At 34.4% G+C, this 19,727-nt stretch overlaps 1 long non-coding RNA gene across 1 annotated transcript; it reads right to left on the reverse strand.

Annotated features, from left to right (window-relative positions):
- Positions 1-612: 612 nt before the first annotated feature.
- On the reverse strand, positions 613-10,098 carry LOC148789379 (uncharacterized). Its single transcript, XR_016067841.1, has 3 exons — positions 9,966-10,098; positions 9,761-9,837; positions 613-1,721 (listed from the first exon to the last, which is right to left on the reverse strand). It is a non-coding gene; the product is annotated as an uncharacterized LOC148789379 (long non-coding RNA).
- Between the last annotated feature and the right edge of the window lie 9,629 nt (positions 10,099-19,727).

Here is a 19,727-nt window from a genome sequence, read left to right on the forward strand (position 1 = left end):
AATAGTAGGTGTTTATTAAATTTAATTTATTTGATATTATTGATCTCACTACGATTGTTGTAACGGTTTTTATCAGAGTAATCAATTTATTTCAATTATCAGCAGAGCATAATGGGAATAAGCTATAAATGGTATGCCAAACATTTTCATTACCTTCATAGGTACTTCAACTTCTGTACATTACGAGGAGCAAAGCAAGAACAAAAGACATAGCAGACGTTGCATTAGTTCTATCATACAGCTTACCCGGTCCCCTTGGCCCAATAGGGATTGAGCAAGGGATATTGATTGGGGGACGAAAAAATAGAGAAGGAAGCACATCATCAATGTAGCCTACCGTGCATTACTTGGCTCGTGCCTTTATCATATATGGAAGGAGCAGAATAAGAGAAGATTCCAGCATGAGGAGAGACTGCCTTCTACATTGGCTAGGTTAATTATAGAGGATATTCGGCACCGAATAATTAGCATTGAGTTAGCTAGTTTTGTGAGTACACGTGCATTATAGAGACAATGGCGTATTCCTTGGCCTATTAAGGATAGTGCCTAGATAAGAGCGTTGTTGTACTATAATTTTACACATTTATGAAGATTACATTTTTTCAAAAAAAAGAACAAAAGACATCCATTTTCAAATTAAGAGGCAGCAAAACATTCAACATATCATCTGTAATTCGCTACACATAATTTCGTCTTCAAGTCGAAGCCAAAGTTTTCTGCGCAACTTAGAATCAAAGACGATGCAAAAATAAAATTTTGACTATCGGAATTTGTTTAGATACAAGGATAAACCAACTTTCCAGTAGTAGGCCAAGATGTGATACGTCATCTTTATTCTACGAATCATGCACACGACTTTTACATGTCTCTGGCTGGTTAAATAGTGCAACTTCTTTGCATAACCTAAAAGTTGTCCTCGGCTTGGCGGATGACGCCCAAGGCCTCTGCATCATCGGCTAACAAAGGAATATTCAAGGACTGCCTGATTTCTGTGCTGGAGGTGCGGAGGAATGGATTGCACAGCTTTTCCTTTCCCAATGAGGTTGGAATCTACGGCACATCATGGTCAGATTCCATTGAGAAATAGAAAATCTAGTAGCAAAACCAATTTGATGACAATGAATAATGCAGGTAATATTTATATAACAACGAATAAATAGACCCTCAATGAATAATGCTCTTTCACCAAAAGGACTTCTATTTGTTTAATATGATGGCCTATAAGTATTTAGTATCACGTTGAGCAACTATGGAAGTTCATATTGAGGCAAAAGTTCCAGAAGAAGTGCATTAGTTCACACATGTTTAGCACCCAGCGTTTAAAAATGTTGACATAAAAACTTCGAATAGATGTTAACTGACAAGAATTCACAAAAAAGACTCTCAATCTTTGCAGGAAGTATTTTAGTATTAGGACTTCAGGTTCGAAACTGATCTATAGGCAATACCGTCGGCAAGCCCTTGTTGCGAAGGTGAACGACTTGGCTAGCATAAGACTGCAAGTCCTGATTTCCAGGTTCAATGGACAGTGCAAACTTTGAATTACTCTGCTCAACAATCCAAACATTACTGCTGCATTCACCCACTAACTTAAGAAAATGAAGGGCAAACGGGAAAGAAATTACAACACTGAAAATAGTCTGACTTACCAAAGTATAATGACCACAACACACATTAGTGTCATCTGGCAGTGATATAATCTTCCTGAGGGAAGAGAGCATCTGTCACTCAAAACCAATTCATAATCATCAGATCTTTAAATCAATAAAGGGTAGGGTAGTTCGCTACATGTTTGCCAAGAATGGAAAATATGGTTTTATGAAACATGGATGTTGCTTAAGCAAGCAGAATATCATAAGGTTCACCTCAGAGAATCAAGAAAGACGAAACAAGCAGCATGCAAGTGAAGGAGAGAACTGAATGCATCATTTGTCATTTTAAAAGGTAATCTACCTAATACTATTTCAAGGCAACTTCCCGAAGATCATCTTCCAGACATTCTGACTACAAAATTCCAACCTACCATTGAATTCATGAACATCCTAAATTCCGAATATACCAGGAGTGAGTCCATTGAATACGAAAAAGAAGGAGAGGAAATGTAGAGGGGGAAAAAACAAGGAATAGTCAAAGTGATGTCCCTGCAGATTGGTCAATATTTAGATACTACCCCTAAAATTCAAATTGTTACACTTAAACCCCCTATTAGTAATGTTTATAACATGATAACTCTCCAAGATTTTCCAATATGGAAAATACAGATGACATTATTAAAAAAAAAAAGATTGAAAAATTCAATTTCACCATTGTACACTTGGATAAACAGTTTTACAAATTTTCAGGCAAAAATACGTTTCCATATGAGATGAGGATGTTTGATATTATTATATGATTAATGTGGTCTAGATGTAATACGTGAAAAAAAGTTGAACTTCCATTAAATTCATTTAGTTAATTTTTAGTTAAGTAGAACTCATAAACAAATTGTATTGTTTATATTTAATCAATTCCAAAGTTAAACTTTTCATGTGTGGTCTATCTATATGCATTATAGATGTATAATAGGAGAAGTTAGAAGGGAAAACACAGATTCGGGGGGCAGGGAGGCTGGAAAATATTTTGCATTTGAAAATTTTAGAAAAAGGGTAAAACACTTCACATGATTGTTTTAATTTTTGGTCAATGACTTGTTTCTTTTTTGAAATTATGCGTTGTTTCTCTTTCAGGCTACCTTTGGACTGACAAGAGGAGTTAGTATTCAGAATTTAGGTCTTTTTTGTATATTGACCATCTCACAGAGGGTATAATAATTACTATCCCGCGGAAAAAAAAATGGTGAAGTTAACAGAAACTGCTAACCAACAACAATGAAGTTTGTCAACCGGAAGCTCTCATCTTCCAGGCTTGCAATGCACTTCGTCTCGTGAAGGCAACGAGGCTCTGATACCACCTCTCACGAGGCGCCTATCGCAAAGCGCACCGTGTGGCTAGTAGTCCGCTAACTACGTCCGCCATTCTCCGCACACACCTCCGCTTGGCACTAACGCAGCACACCGACTACTAGCCACACGGTGCGCTTTGCGATAGGCGCCTCGTGAGAGGAAAAAAAAAACAAATGGCTATCCCACAGTGCACCTGTACATCCCAATTCTATGAAGCATACCCTTTCATTTAATTTGCTTCCAAACAAAGGCCAATACATGCTTTTATAGAATTTCAAAATCTCAAATACATCTACATTAGGTTTGAACATCTTCAGGAAAAAGGGCCATAAGGTAAGGAAAAACCTGATATTTTTTTACTTTTATTTTTTTGTGAGAGGGGGAAAACCTGATATTGATCACAGCGGAATAATAGTAATAATGCATGATTAATATTCATCTGTTTGTAGTTTCATGGACTATGTGATATAAAGTTGCCTGTTTGCCCTCCTCCTAAGATTAGACTACTACACTCATGCGAAGTGATGAATTCGCCACAAGGCCAACCCTCGGTCAGATACATATCAACAACTTAATTTATATAAAATTTGATTAGGATACTCAAGATGGTATGACAATGCTAATCGACTGATAGCTAACTGTTAGTATTTTATGGCCCAAGACCCAATTTAATTGGTACGCCCTTTACCCGGCCCACTTAACTATTGATCTACCTGGAGGCCCTCACCCGATTTGGATTTGACCCTCTAACCCGACCCAGGTACTTTTATATTTATACCCTATTCTACCCTAAACCTATTTTATTCTACCCTTTCTTCTTCTCCTATGCGCCGCTGCCAGTATCCCTCTCTCTCCTTCAAACTGCCATTCATGGTGGATTCTTCTTTCCTTCTCCACCACCGTTAATGGTGGTGGCTTTCCTTAGCCAAGCTAATGGCTTAAGGAAAGCCACCCCATACCTGCCTTTTTACCGGTTCTTTTTCTCCTATAAATAGGAGCTTTGCTCTTTGTCGAAAAATACCTTGAAACCGAGAAATAAACTTTGAGATTTCTCTATCTTTTCTTCTGAGAAGTTCTAAGTAAACTGAGGTGACTGTGTGATGGGTTTTCTGGATTTGATCTCTTTGATCTTGTCGCTGTGTGAGGTGCAACCATTGGTCGGAGTTTCTGTGGGTGCAGTGCCAAGTGAACGTGACTCTCTTGACTGAATTTGGTTTGTTCCTGAGCCTCTTTCAAATATATCGGTTTATTCATTTATTTCGTTAATATCTGTCATTCATTTGATTCTGTAATATTGGTTTGTATTTAAGGAGTTTCGTACTCTAAATCCTCTGTAATAGTTGGATAGGCATTCTGTTGATAAAGGATACCACTTGGGTTTTGTACCTTACAGTGGTATTAGAGCCTCGTTTTGATCCGCTTCTCGCCGTGGTAACTCTAAACCCCTCCTCTTTAATTTCTGCTATTTTTTATTTTCTCTATTAATCGAGAATTTTTCCCCCTAATATCCTACTTGGTCGGACCCCTGAGGTCGCGGGTATCTGGTTGGGACTTAGGCCGGAAAGGCCTTGGATCTATTGATCTTTTCTCGATCTGTTGTGATAATTGATATATATTTGTGCTCGTGACATTATTCTGAGATCTGTTATGATCACTGATTTATTTTTAAGTCTCTGATTTTTGTAGGATTTTGTGGTTATTAATGTTGATCTATCACGATTATTATCTTGATCTGTGATTATTATCTTGATCTGTGTCTATCTTGATCTGTCGATTATTTTTCTGATCTGTTGAAATCTGTAATTATTCTCGGTTATTATATCTGACTAATAACTTGATTTTTCAATTTCGGTGTGATTTTTTTAAATCTGTGGTTGTGCTATATTTTCTTAAAAAACCGAACATATTTTCTTTTGTTATATTAAAACCTATGACTCCTTTTTTTTTTCTTTAACTGTTTTTGTTAAAAAATAATTTTAAAACTTTTTAAATGGCCGGTTATAACCTACAACCTTTTGACTGTAAAAGTGATTTTTCAATCTGGCAACCAAAGATGAAAGGTATTTTGATTCAGCAAAAAAGTGTTTAAAGCTATAGATGGAAAATACACTGATAACATTTCTGAAGAAAAAAAATGGAAAATGATGAATTTGCCTACTCATCTATTATTTTAAATCTTTCGGACACTGTCCTTATAAAAGTAGGAAAACAAAACACTTCTGAAGACCTTTGGAAAAAATTGAAAGATTTATATATCGAAACATCCCTGCCCAGTAAGCTTTTTCGTTTAGAAAAATTTTTCCGGTATAAGCTTGATTTATCCAAAAATATTGATGAAAACCTTGATGATTTTACTAAACTGATACAAAATATTATTATACTTACCGATGATAAAAATATTGACGAATACTCTCCTATTGTGCTTTTGAATGCTATTCCTGAATCTTACTCAAGCTACTATTAAATATGGTAGAGATAATGTAAATTTGGATACAGTAGTTAATGGCCTAAAGAGTAATGAAATGGACCTAAAAACTACTAAATGTAGTCAAAACCATTATGAGGTTAATTTTGCTAGAGGAAGGTCCAAGTTTAGAAACACTGGATTTAGAAACAACAATAGAAGTTGAAGTAGGGGTAAAAGTAGAAATGGTCGTAGTAAATCTAGAACAAGAGGAAACTCCTATAAAGAAGATATAACCAAAGAAAGGCATTGCTACAATTGTGGTATTAAAGGTCATTATATTAAAGGCTGTAGGAAACCCAAACGTTATAACAGAGATAGAAACTTGGATAAAAAAAGAAAAGGTGAATAATGTTTCTGATGATAATGGAGAAGTTTTTGTATTGTGTGAAGCAAACTCTATGCAATCTATGAACAAATGTGAATGGCTTATTGATTCTGGTTGCGCTTTTCATATGTGTCCTGTTAAAGAAATTTTTTCAAATTTTCGATATGAAAAATCTGATTTTGTTTCAATGGCCAACGAAAAGAAATGTGAGATTATGAGTCCTGGTGACGTTTCCTTGAATTTTAAAGAAGGTTATATGTTAACCTTGAAAAATGTTAGATATATCCCTGATTTGAGTCATAACCTTATCTCTTGTGCTGCTCTTGAAGAAGAGGGTTTAGAAGGTAGGTGGGAAAAGGGACTAATGAAAATCATGAAAGGTTCACTTATTATTTTCAAAGCTGAAAAGAAATGAAACTTGTATTTATGCTCAGTTACTTATTATTCTATGACTGCTTCTATGAATGAATATGATATGACTGGATTATGGCATAAAAAGCTTGGACACATAAGTCTGAAAGGACTTGAAATTTTGAATAAGGAAGGAATTTTAAATGATAAAATCGAAAAACTGGAATTCTGTGATGATTGCATCATGGGTAAACACCATACAGTACATTTTCCTGTTTCATCTCCCTCAAATCCTTTTATGTCTACATGCAATCTGGATTATGTCATACTGATGTGTGGGGTCCTTCTAGTGTTCCAACGCATGGTGGAATCGTTATTTTCTATCTATCGTTGATAATTTCTCTAGAAAGGTATTTGTTTTCCTCATGAAACATAAGTCTGATGTTTTTGAAAAGTTTGAGAAATGAAAAGTTTATGTGGAAAATCAAACTGGAAAGAGATTGAAATCTCTTAGGAGTTTTTGGAACTTATGTCAAAAATTTGGAATAAAAAGGCATAGAACAAACCCCTATATCCCTCAACAAAACAGTGCGGTTGAACGTATGAATCGCACTTTGCTTGATAAAGTTAGATGTTTATTAATAAGTTCAGGTTTACCTAAGTCTTTTTGGGGTGAAGCTATTCTTAATGTTGCTCATTTGATAAATTTGTCTCCTTATGTGCCTCTATCTAGTAAAACTCCTGATTTTGTTTGGACTGGTAAAAAATCTTATATTTCATCCTTGCATGTTTTTGGCTGTTCTACGTTTGTTCACCAAAATATAGATAAACTAGAACCTAGATCAGTTAAATGCGTTTTTATTGGTTATCCTGAGGGAATAAAAGGTTATAGACTTTGGGTTCGTAGCCCACCTGGTTTTAAGGTACTAATAAGTAGGGATGTTACTTTTAACGAAAATGAGTTGCCATGCTTAGTTAAAACTCAAAATAGAGAAAAAGAACCTACTTTCAATAAGGTGGAGGAACGTCTAGAGGATAACCAAGAAGGGGAAACAACAACTTAGTTGAACAAACAACAGAAAATGATGCAATAATCACTGAAAATATAAAAAATTCTCTTGATGATGCCAACTTGCCAGAGATAGAGTTAGAAGAGAAACTAGAATCCCTCCTAGACTTAGAGATTGTCACATTGCCCTAAATACTGAGTTATCTGAACCTACTAATGTCGAAGAAGCAATGAAATCTGATAAATGGCTTAGTGCTATGAAAGAAGAAATGAGATCCTTAAAACATAACGAAACTTGGACTTTAGTTCCTAGACCTAAAAACTCATGAGTAGTTGACTGCAAATGGATCTTTAAGATTAAACAAGAAAATCCCATTAAGTATAAAGTTAGATTAGTAGCAAAAGGATTTACCCAAAAAGAAGAAAAAGACTATAATGAGATATTTCCCCCCGTAGTGAAATACACCACTCTTCGTAATATTTTTGCTATCACAGCACACTACAATTGGGAACTGAAACAAATGGACATGAAAACTGCTTTCTTACATGGTGACTTAGATGAACATAAATACATGAGTCAACCTGTTGGTTTTATTGATAAGTTCAAACCTGGTTATGTGTGCCTTCTTTAAAACTCTTTGTATGGTTAAAACAGTCTCCTAGACAATGGAACAAGAAATTTGATTCTTTCATGCATAAGTTAGATTTTAAAAGAAGCCACTATGATCATTGTTTATATTTTAAGCATGTTGACAGTACTCCTATCTTTCTTGTTCTATATGTGGATGATATGTTCATTCCTAGTCCTAGCGTACATCTCATTGATCATTTGCAAAACGATTTACACAAAACTTTTGAAATGAAGGATCTAGGTGACACAAAGCGAATTTTTGGCATGAACATTGTTAGACATAGAGAAAAGTTCACTATTTGGCTAAACCAAAATTCTTTCATTCTATCTATCTTAAAGAAATTCTCTATGGAAAATTCTAAGCCAACCTCTGTGCCTCTTGCTGTCCATTTTCAACTAAGCAAAAATCAGAGTCTAAAAACTGTTACTGAAAAAGCAAAAATGAAAAGAGGTCCTTACTCAAATGTGATCGAATCCATTATGTTTCTCATGGTATGTACAAGACCAGACATTGCCTATGCTATTAGTTGCTTGAGTAGATATATGTCAAATCCCAGCCCTCCTCATTGGGAGGCCCTAAAATGGCTTTTAAGATATTTACATGGTTCTGAAAATGTTGGTATCTCATTTTCTAAAATAGCTAAAAATACCCAACTTGTTGGTTATGTTGATTCCAATTATGTTAATGATAGGGATAGTAGAAAATCTACTACTTCTTATATCTTTACATTTTGTGGTTCATGCATAAGTTGGAAATCCCAACTACAATATATAGTTGCCCTATCTACCACAGAGGCAGAATATATTGCTACAACAGAAGCCTTCAACGAGGCCATTTGGTTAGATGGTCTGATTAAAGAAATTGGTTTCTCCAATGAAAAACTCACGGTATACTCTGATAGCCAATCTTCTATACAGTTGTGTAAGAATCCTGTGTTTCATGATCGAATGAAACATATTGATGTGAGGTATCACTTCAATCGAGATATCGTTAGTAAAGAAGTTATAAAATTGGAGAAAATCAAAACTGAAGAAAATCCTGTAGATATGGGTACCAAAAGTTTGCCTCTTGAAAAGTTTATTACCTGCTTAAAAATTCTGAATCTATTTCCAGACTAACATGTGCTCCCAAGTACTAGTGTTTTCTTTTGCAGGTACACCAATAGAGAACTTTTTTGGCAATGATGAAACAACCGATTCAATCTAGAACTCCAGGACCTGTACCCTTAAGTGGGTCTTGGTCCAAGGTGGAGTACGTCAGTATTTTATAGCCCAGGACCCAATTTAATTGGTAGGCCCATTATCCGGCCCACTTAACTACTGACCCACCTGGAGGCCCTCACCTGAGCCTCTTCCAAATATATCGGTTTATTTGTTTATTTCTTTAATTTCTTGTTATTCATTTGATTCTGTAATATTGGTTTGTATTTAAGGAGTTTCGTACTCCAAATCCACTGCAATAGTTGGATAGGCATTCTGTTGATAAAGGATACGATCTGGGTTTTGTACCCTACACTAACATCTTTGTGTAACCCAAAACCTCAAACAACAAAATAGCACTATTAATAGCAAAGTAAACAAATAAGATTTCAAGCATTTAAATGCAAAACTATTAAGCTGTGATTCTTACTAGTTCGTAATAGACCTTAGACAAATTTTCATCAATTCTATGCAGATTTTGTAACATATAGAAAACATGAGGACTCATGGACACCAAATACAATCTGCACTAAGTTCATTGATGTTCTGATTGTATAGATGAATGGGTATTTCTGTTACTTGATGAAGCTTAAAGGTTATATTAGTTTCACCCTAATTTTTCTCCTTGATTGTGTGTTCAATCTTCAGAAGTAGTTCCTATACAAGAACATTATTTAGCTTATTCTAAAACTTATGATGCCTATTGAAACTCTAAAATAGGTCCTAGATTCGCCATTGACACAGAAAATAGAGCAAGTAGAACCAAACATAAAATTCATTCGTTTCATCTAGAAGATTTTAAATAAAGAAAGCAGATTACTAAGCATATAAGCACCTCGTGTATGACCATCACAAGCACCTCATGGCTTGCAAACATCCATTTGTACCATATAGGTCCTCTCATTTTTAGCCCTGACAACAAAATAACAATTCCAGAGGTATTAATTTCCAGAAATAAGCAATTATAAGAAAGACTCCAAACATTAGGCAATGATGCATAATAGCACCATCGGTGTTCAAGAAGCCTCTCCTTAGCTTACCAAGAAAAATAAGCATCGACAAATTATTTACAACCCCAATCTCATCAGTTGGTAGACATAACCTGATGATTTGATCCCTCTTCTCTTTCAAGACCAATATCACATGGTTCCTGGAGTTGTATTCAAAGATGACTTTAGTCTTCTTGTGCTCATACAAAAGCCCCCAGGATCATAATTTATATACGCAAGTTGGCAGTAACATGCAAAATATCTCAAACACACCAAAACAGCCTTCTAATCTTGGACATACACGGTATAGATTGCAGTCAACAAGTCCACACGGTATAGATGATGATTGTGAATTGAAACAAAAGATGATGCTTACCTAGTTGAGAACACAGTCAATGGTTTATGAAATGTGATTGATGATGTGATATGAAAAATATATGAATTAAACTAGGTATCATGTTGCGTAGGGTACCGAGGTATTACGGGCAGCGGGGAATACCCTGTACCGTTAGCTACACACTGGGGTGGTGTGAGGATACAATATTTGTTTTGATGTCCTATGCTGATATTGCTACACACTAGAGTAAAGAGTGTGGGGATATCACATACAACGGGTATCCTGTGTTGCATATGATATGACGATGAGATGATGATGGCCGGCGAAATCATTGACTGATGTACTCTAACTAGAATAAGTAGGGCCCTTAGTTAATAAACGATAGCGTCAAATATTATATCGTGGGCATGCATTATTCTTTATATCTGCTATTGCAATATGATGAATATCTGTTAATTGATGTAATTGCATTGTACGTGACTTGCGGTCTGTATACATATATATATATGTAGACTGATTAGTTATACTTATTAAGTAGGCAACTCATTCCTTGCCATATACTTTTCAGGAGATATGCCACATTGACTAGCCACATCAAACTTCGAGCCGTGTCGTGGTCATTATTAGGTGGGTCAGCCGTGATATCTGAAGCTAGAGTTTTGGCGGTCTGGTTGTTAAATATTCTAGTTTCTATCGAGTTTGAATTTAAAATTGTAGTACTACTTTCCATGTGGTTATGTGTGAGGACATCTAATGAGGGTAAATGGAAACTTTTGGTGGTATCTTTTATCTTTTGTGGTATATACATTATATTGATAAATTAGAATTTATTTTACAGGGCGAAATGAAATTACTTATCGAATGAGGTTCTAATTAAGGAAAGAATGAAATAGTGATAATCAAATGTAATGAGTAGGGACTGCTACAATCAAGCTTGGTTTAGAAGTACTTTTTTCACAAAACTAGCTAATTTAGTCTTTATCTATTTTTAACTTTATTTTTACAAATACTACCCATTTTTTATTCCAGTACAACTTTCAACTTTTTCTATCAAAAACTTTTTCGAAAGCAAAAGTGTGACGTCCGTAGAATTTTGTACGTAATTGGAAGACTAATTGATAATTATTAGGAATTTAAATTTAATTAGTAAATAAATTATAGATTAAATTTGGTATATAATAAAACTTGAACGTATTAAATTGAAGTTCGTAATAATATTTTGAGGCAAATTATATTCATTAGGAAATTAGGAAGGACACAATGGTAATTATCAAATGTATAAAATATATAAAAAAAAAAGAAAAAAAAGTGGGCAGTGGCATGTGTTGCCACCGCCTCACCAATTATTAAACATATATATAAGTATGTGAATTGAAGGAGCAATTACATATTAACACACACACCCACATTTACACACACCGACGCACACACATTCGAAAAACAGAGGTACGGATTCTAGATTTTAATCTTTAATAATTTAAATAATTATATTATTTAATTAGTCCGTTTATTAAATAATGTTTATATTGAGCGATATACTATTTTACCGTAGTATTTTATGATTTTGGCTATTTAAATTAGTGTCGAATTAAATATCATATTTGCTATAAAAATGATATAGTTGGGTAATTAAAGTATTAGATTTGTTAGATTTAATTATTATTATTGCTAATTACACAATTCCATCGGAATGATTAACCAAATACGTAATTCTATGTACTATTGCTTAATTAAATTGTATAGCAACGATAAATTGACAGAAAATTCATAGAAATATTTCGAAAGTTATATTTTAGAAATATTATGTTATTAATGAGGGAAAAGGGAAAAGGAGGTTTCAGTGGTAATATAATTTACGAATGTTATTAAAAATGATAATTATAAATATATACGGGGTTTGATTAAATGAATTCTTATGAATTATTTGGTAAATTAAATATATTGATTATACGTATAACATTCTATTATAGGACGTGACGACAAAATAGAGGATTGAGTAGTCCCCCGTGAATCGAAGTATTTTAGGATTTAAGGTAAGTATAGCTAATTGAATTTATATATATATATATATATGTGTGTGTGTAGTATTGTATATATTATATATATTGGTTTCTTGGATGCGAACGTGGACTTGGCTTTATATTATTATGCGTGGCTTTCGTATATTGATTGTTTATATAATTAGTTGTGGATTATTTGTCAGATTATCATAATATTGGTGAAATTGTTACTATGTGATATGTGATGGTAATGTAGAGATATGCGAGATATGATTATGTGATAATCATATAATTGATTGTTGATGGAATCAAATTGGGAGTTGTTATTGAGAAAGTGATTATTATAAAGAATAGAATGACGATTGTGAGTTGACATAAGAGATGATGCTTACCTAGTTGGGAACACAGTCAATGGTTTATGAAAATGTGATTGATGATAATGTGATTGATATTGAGATATAGAAAATATATGATTTAAGTTAGGTACTATGGCGCGTAGGGTACCGCGGTATTCCGGGGCAGCGGGGAATATCCTATGCTGTTAGCTACACACTGGGGTGGTGTGGGGGTACCATGTTTGTTGTGATTTCCAGTGCTATATTGCTACACAGCTGGAGTAAATGAGTGTGGGGATATCACATAACGGGTATCCTGTGCTGTATATGGTATGATGATGGCCAACGAAACCATTGACTGATGTATACCAATTAGAGTAAGTAGGGCCCTTAACTAATAAACGATAATGTTGAATATTGTGTCATAGATTGATTTATAGTTGTGAGTATGTATTACTTCTTATATCTGATGTTGCTATATGACTAATGACTGTTAGTAAATGTGACTGCATGTATGTGAATTGTTGCCTGTGTATATATATAAACTGATTGGCTATACTTATTGAGTAGGCATCTCATTCCTTGCCACGTACTTTTCAGGAAATAGGTCATACTGATTAGCCACATTGGACTTTTGAGCGGTGCCATCGTCTTTATTAGGTGGGTCAGCCGTGACTTCTGAAGCCAGAGTTTTTGATTGTTGGGTTGTTAAATATTTTGGTCTTTTATCGGAATTTGTGTTTTAGGTTGTGGTATGATTTTCCTTGAGGTTATAAACATGAGAACATCTAGTGAAGGTGAATATAAACTTTCGGATGTATCTATTACCTTTTGTGGTATATATATTTTATATTGATAAATTAGAATTTATTTTACTGGTTGAAAAAGAATTACTTATAGAATGACTTTTGATTAAAGAAAGGATGAAATAGTAATAATTAGATGTAGCGAGTGGGGGGTGCTACATTGGGTGGTATCAGAGCAGATCTACGTTTCTAGGGTAATGATTGTGAGACGTCCCTAATGATTGAATTATTTAATGTAGGATAACTTCTCAAGGTATACGTGCTGACCCAGTAGCTAGTAGGGAAGAGTCAACGGAGTCCGTAAAGGCCTCAGTGGCACCTGCAAGTGCAAGTGGGGTGGAAGTAGGTCGAGAGGGTGTTGGTGCTGATGCTCCTATTCCTCCCGATGGTGCTCCAGTGGCAGGATTACCTCCAGAGTATGCACAAATATTTCAAATGGCTTTTCAAGCCCAAGCACAAGCCCAAGCGCAGTTACTTGCACAGGCGCACGCATCCATTCCAGTGCCAGCACCATTGCTGTTTGTGAAAAAGAAAGATGGGAGTATGAGGTTATGTGTCGAATACCGCCAATTAAATAGGGTAACAGTGAAGAATAAATATCCATTGCCAAGGATTGATGACCTGCTAGACCAATTAAAAGGAGCTACAACATTTTCAAATATCGATTTGAGGTCAGGTTATTGGCAGTTGAGGATAACAGAGAATGACTTATCGAAGATAACTTTCCCTACTCGTTATGGTCATTATGAGTTTTTGGTGATGCCTTTGGGTTAACAAATGCACCAGCGGCATTCATGGCATTGATGAATCGTACATTTCAGGAACATCTGGGTCACTTTGTTATTATGTTTATAGATGACATTCTGGTATACTCGAGGGATAGAGAAGAGCATGAGCAACATTTGAGGATAGTCTTATAGATTTTGAAAGAGAAGGAGTTATATGCTAAGTTAAGCAAATGTGAATTTTGGGTAAATCAGGTAGTTTTTCTTGGGCATGTAATATCTGGTGATGGGGTTGTGCCTGACCCTTCAAAAAGTAAAGGCTATTATGGAATGGAGAGTGCCAAAGAATGCCACTGAAGTCCAACGCTTCTTAGGGTTGGCTGGATATTACAGGAAATTTGTTGAGGGTTTCTCTATAATTATCGGTTCTCTAACCAAGTTGCTCAGAAAGGGGGTAGAATTTTAGTGGATGGAACAGTGTCAACAAAGCTTTGATGAGTTGAAGAAGAGAGTGACCTCCAATCCAATTTTGGTTTTGTTGTCTGGTAGCGGTGGATATATAGTGTATACAGATGCTTCTAAACAGGGTTTGGGATGTGTATTGATGCAAAACGGAAAGGTAATTGCTTATGCGTCCCGCCAATTGAGGAACCATAAGTTAAATTATCCTACACATGACTTGGAGTTAGCCGCGATTGTGCATGCACTAAAGATCTGGAGACATTATTTATACGGAGAAAAATTTCAGATCCTTACTGACCATAAAAGTTTGAAATATATCTTGATGCAAAAGGAATTGAATCTGAGACAGAGAAGATGGATAGAACTGCTGAAGGATTATGATTGCACTATTGACTTCCATCCAGGGAAAGTGAACGTGGTAGCAGATGCCTTGAGTAGAAAGAGTTCAAGTACATTAGCTAATCTGGGGAGTCATAATCAGACATTGGTACTAGAGATGAGGTCTATGAATACAAAACTGGAGGTTGATCAAATAGCGGGTTTATTGGCAGCCTTGCAAATTAAGCCAGACTTTGTGGATCAGATCAAAGAAGCATAGACTCGAGATCCTTTCTTATTACGAATGCTAGAAAGAATAAGACTTGGTAAGAAAACAAATTTTTCAATAAGAGTTGATGGAGTAGTAGTGAATGGGGGACGAGTTTGTGTCCCTGATACGGATGGGTTATGCGAAGCAATTGACCAAATATGTTCATTTCTTGCCGGTACGAATAACTGATTCACTGAATAAGTTAGCTGGGTTATACATTCCCGAGATAGTGAGATTACATGGAGTACCTATATCGATTATGTCAGAGAGAGATCCCCGATTTACCTTACGCTTTTGGGAAAGTTTACAAAAGGGCATTGGGCACAAAGTTGCATTTCAAAACCGCATTTCATCCTCAAACAGATGGGCAATCAGAAAGAACAATCCAAACCCTAGAAGATATGATGAGAGCTTGTACAATGGAGTTTAAGGGAAACTGGGATGATCATCTACCTCTAATGGAGTTTGCATATAATAACAGTTTCCACTCTAGTATCGGTATGGCTCCATATGAAGCTTCATATAGAAGAAGGTGTTGCAGTCCGATTTGTTGGGATATAGAAGGATTAAGACAACTAGAAGGTCCTGAATTGGTGCAGGAAACAGTTGAAAAGGTACAGGTAATTAAGAAGTGTTTGAAAGCAGCACAAGATCGACAAAAAAGTTACGTTGATCAACACCGAAGGGAGATGGAGTATGAAGTAGGTGATAAGGTGTTCTTGAAGATATCTCCTTGGAGGGGAATTTTGAGGTTTGGCAAGCAAGGGAACCTGAGTCCAAGATATATTGGACCGTATGAAATTATTGAATGAATCGGACCACTGACGTATCGACTGGCATTACCAGTAGAGTTGTCACAAATACATGATGTTTTTCATGTTTCAATGTTGCGATGTTATCGATCTGATCCTAGCCATATTATTCGTGAGCTGGAGATAGAGATTTTCGAGGAGTTAACATATGTGGAGAAGCCTGTAGAGATTTTGGATAAAAATGTAATAAATATATACCGATGGTAAAAGTGAGATGGAGTCATCATTCCTCGAGTGAGGCGACTTGGGAGGTTGAGGAGCATATGAAAGAGAAATATCCCTATTTATTCCATTGAGCAGGTAAGTTACTTAAATTTCGGGGATGAAATTTTTATTAGGAGGGGAGAATTATGACGTCCGTAGAATTTTGTATGTAATTGGAAGACTAACTGATAATTATTAGGAATTTAAATTTAATTAGTAAATAAATTATAAATTAAATTTGGGATATAATAAAACTTGAACGTATTAAATTGGAGTTCGTAATAATATTTTGGGGCAAATTATATTCATTAGTAAATTAAGAAGGACACAGTGATAATTATCAAAAGTATAAAACACATAAAAAAAAAAGAAAAAAAAGTGGGCAGTGGCATGTGTTGCCACCGCCCCACCAATTATTAAACATATATATAAGTATGTGAATTGAAGGAGCAATTACATATTAACACACACACGCACATTTACACACACCGACGCACACACATTCGGAAAACAGAGGTACGGATTCTAGATTTTAATCATTAATAATTTAAATAATTATATTATTTAATTAGTCTGTTTATTAGATGCTGTTTATATTGAGCGATATACTATTTTACCGGAGTATTTTATGATTTTGGCTATTTAAATTAGTGTCGAATTAAATATCACATTTGCTATAAAAATGATATAGTTGGATAATTAAAATATTAGATTTGTTAGATTTAATTATTATTATTGCTAAATTACACAATTCCATCGGAATGATTAACCAAATCCGTAATTCTATGTATTATTGCGTACTTAAATTGTATAGCAACGATAAATTGACAGCAAATTCATAGAAATATTTTAGAAGTTATATATTAGAAATATTATGTTATTAATGAGGAAAAAGGAGGTTTCAATGGTAATATAATTTACGAATGTTATTAAAAATGATAGTTATAAATATAAACGGGATTTGATTAAGTGAATTCTTATGAATTATTTGGTAAATTAAATATATTGATTATACGTATAACATTCTATTATATGACGTGACGACAAAAAAGAGAGTTGAGCAGTCCCTCGTGAATCGAAGTATTTTGAGATTTAAGGTAAGTATACCTAATAGGATTTATATATATATATATATATATAGTACTGTATATATTATATATATTGGTTTCTTGGGTGCGAACGTGGACTTGGCTTTATATTATTATGCGTGGCTTTCGTATATTGATTGTTTATATAATTAGTTGTGGATTATTTGTTAGATTATCATAATATTGGTGAAATTGTTACTATGTGATATGTGATGGTAATGTAGAGATATGCGGGATATGATTATGTGATAATCATAAAATTGATTGTTTATGGAATCAAATTGGGAGTTGTTATTGAGAAAGTGATTATTATAAAGAATAGAATGACGATTGTGAGTTGAAATAAAAGATGATGCTTACCTAGTTGGGAACACAGTTAATGGTTTATGAAAATGTGATTGATGATAATGTGAATGATATTGAGATATGGAAAATATATGATTTAAGCTAGGTACCATGGCGCGTAGGGTACCGGTGTATTGCGGGGCAACGGGGAATATCCTGTGCTGTTAGCTACACATTGGGGTGGTGTGGGGTACCATGTTTGTTGTGATTTCCAGTGCTATATTGCTACACAGCTGGAGTAAATGAGTGTGGGGATATCACATAACGGGTATCCTGTGCTGTATATGATATGATGATGGCCGACGAAACCATTGACTGATGTATACCAATTAGAGTAAGTAGGGCCCTTAACTAATAAACGATAATGTTGAATATTGTGTCATAGATTTATTTATAGTTGTGAGTATCTATTACTTCTTATATCTGATGTTGCTATATGACCAATGACTGTTAGTAAATGTGACTGCATGTATGTGAATTGTTGCCTGTGTATATATATATAATGATTGGCTATACTTATTGAGTAGGCATCTCATTCCTTGCCACGTACTTTTCAGGAAATAGGTCACACTGATTAGCCACATTGGACTTTTGTCCATCGTCTTTATTAGGTGGGTCAGCCGTAAATTCTGAAGCCAAAGTTTTTGATTGTTGGGTTGTTAAATATTTTTGTCTTTTATCGGGATTTGTGTTTTAAGTTGTGGTATGATTTTCCTTGAGGTTATGATCATGAGAACATCCAGTGAAGGTGAATATAAACTTTCGGGGGTATCTATTACCTTTTGTGGTATATATATTTTTATATTGATAAATTAGAATTTATTTTACGGGTTGAAAGAGAATTATTTATAGAATGAGTTTTGATTAAAGCAAGGATGAAATAGTAATAATTAGATGTAGCGAGTAAGTGGTGCTACAAAAAGTCTTTTGCAAACACTCCCCAAGTTAAAAACAATAAAATGACTTCCTAACGCAATTTTAAGATTTTAACAGTTTTTTTTTTTAATTTTGGCCGTGTTAATTAAAAAAGTAGAACTATCACATTGTATGCGTTTTATAACTTATTTATCCAAGCACTTAAAAATCTTATTTTAATATTTAATACAAAAAGAATTATCCTAGAAGATGTAATAAATAAATTACCTAAACATCCTCTTAGTTACAACTAATTAATGTTTTTTTCCACGTCTTGTAATATGACAAAAAGTAAAGAAGATCAAGTCCAGCTAAATAAAAATATTTTACCATTGAAGTTTGTATGACATTCTTAATTGTTAAATTAATGAAACTTGAGCTAAATACATTTTCATATATATTTTTATATATTGATGTACGTAAATTTTCTCAAATCATGTTTACACCACGATATAAAATATACTTTTCAAATAGACATAAGTTCCTTTCAATAGAAGACATACAAAAAGGGAAATAGTAATAATCACATTAGAAAGGCTCATTTTATAGCCTTTCGATGTTTAAGTTAGACATGTCATAAATGATAAATACTTAAGTCATAAGAAATATTAGGGTAACAAAAATTGTAATTAGGCCATGGAGGATGGTTTCCCTAGTTGCATAATTTCATATGAACCACAAATTTAGGAATAATTCGTTGGTCACAATGAATCCATACATACTCACGTTTGAATATGATTGAGACAGGTTCGGAACAAATATTTTGAAAATTGGACCAATAATTGAACCGAATAAATTACAAAATCACTGGATTATTGGTCTGGTCGAATTGAAAAAATCTATGAATCCAGAATATATTTATATACATTTCCTATTTTCACTTTCACATCATGGATCTAGCTCTAGAAAGAAGTGTAGTGTTTCCTTTAAATGAGCCATGCACGTCACCATACAGCTGGATGGACACGTCATAAAGAATGCCGACACATTAAGACACATCATCCTAAAAGATTTTCAGGTGGTTTCAAGTAAATCGATAGCAAATAAGCTGGAAATCAGCAAGTAACCTCTTCCTGAATTTTCAGGTAGACCTGACATGATTTGGTAAAACAATCATACTATCTCTTTTAATATTTTTGAATCACAAACAGTTTTTCTGAATGATAGCCAACTCAAAGGGCCTTCCGAAGGCATA

This window comes from Sesamum indicum, linkage group LG1 (genome assembly GCF_026168435.1).
Source record: "Sesamum indicum cultivar Baizhima isolate 11 linkage group LG1, ASM2616843v1, whole genome shotgun sequence".
In the NCBI taxonomy this organism is placed as follows: domain Eukaryota; kingdom Viridiplantae; phylum Streptophyta; class Magnoliopsida; order Lamiales; family Pedaliaceae; genus Sesamum; species Sesamum indicum.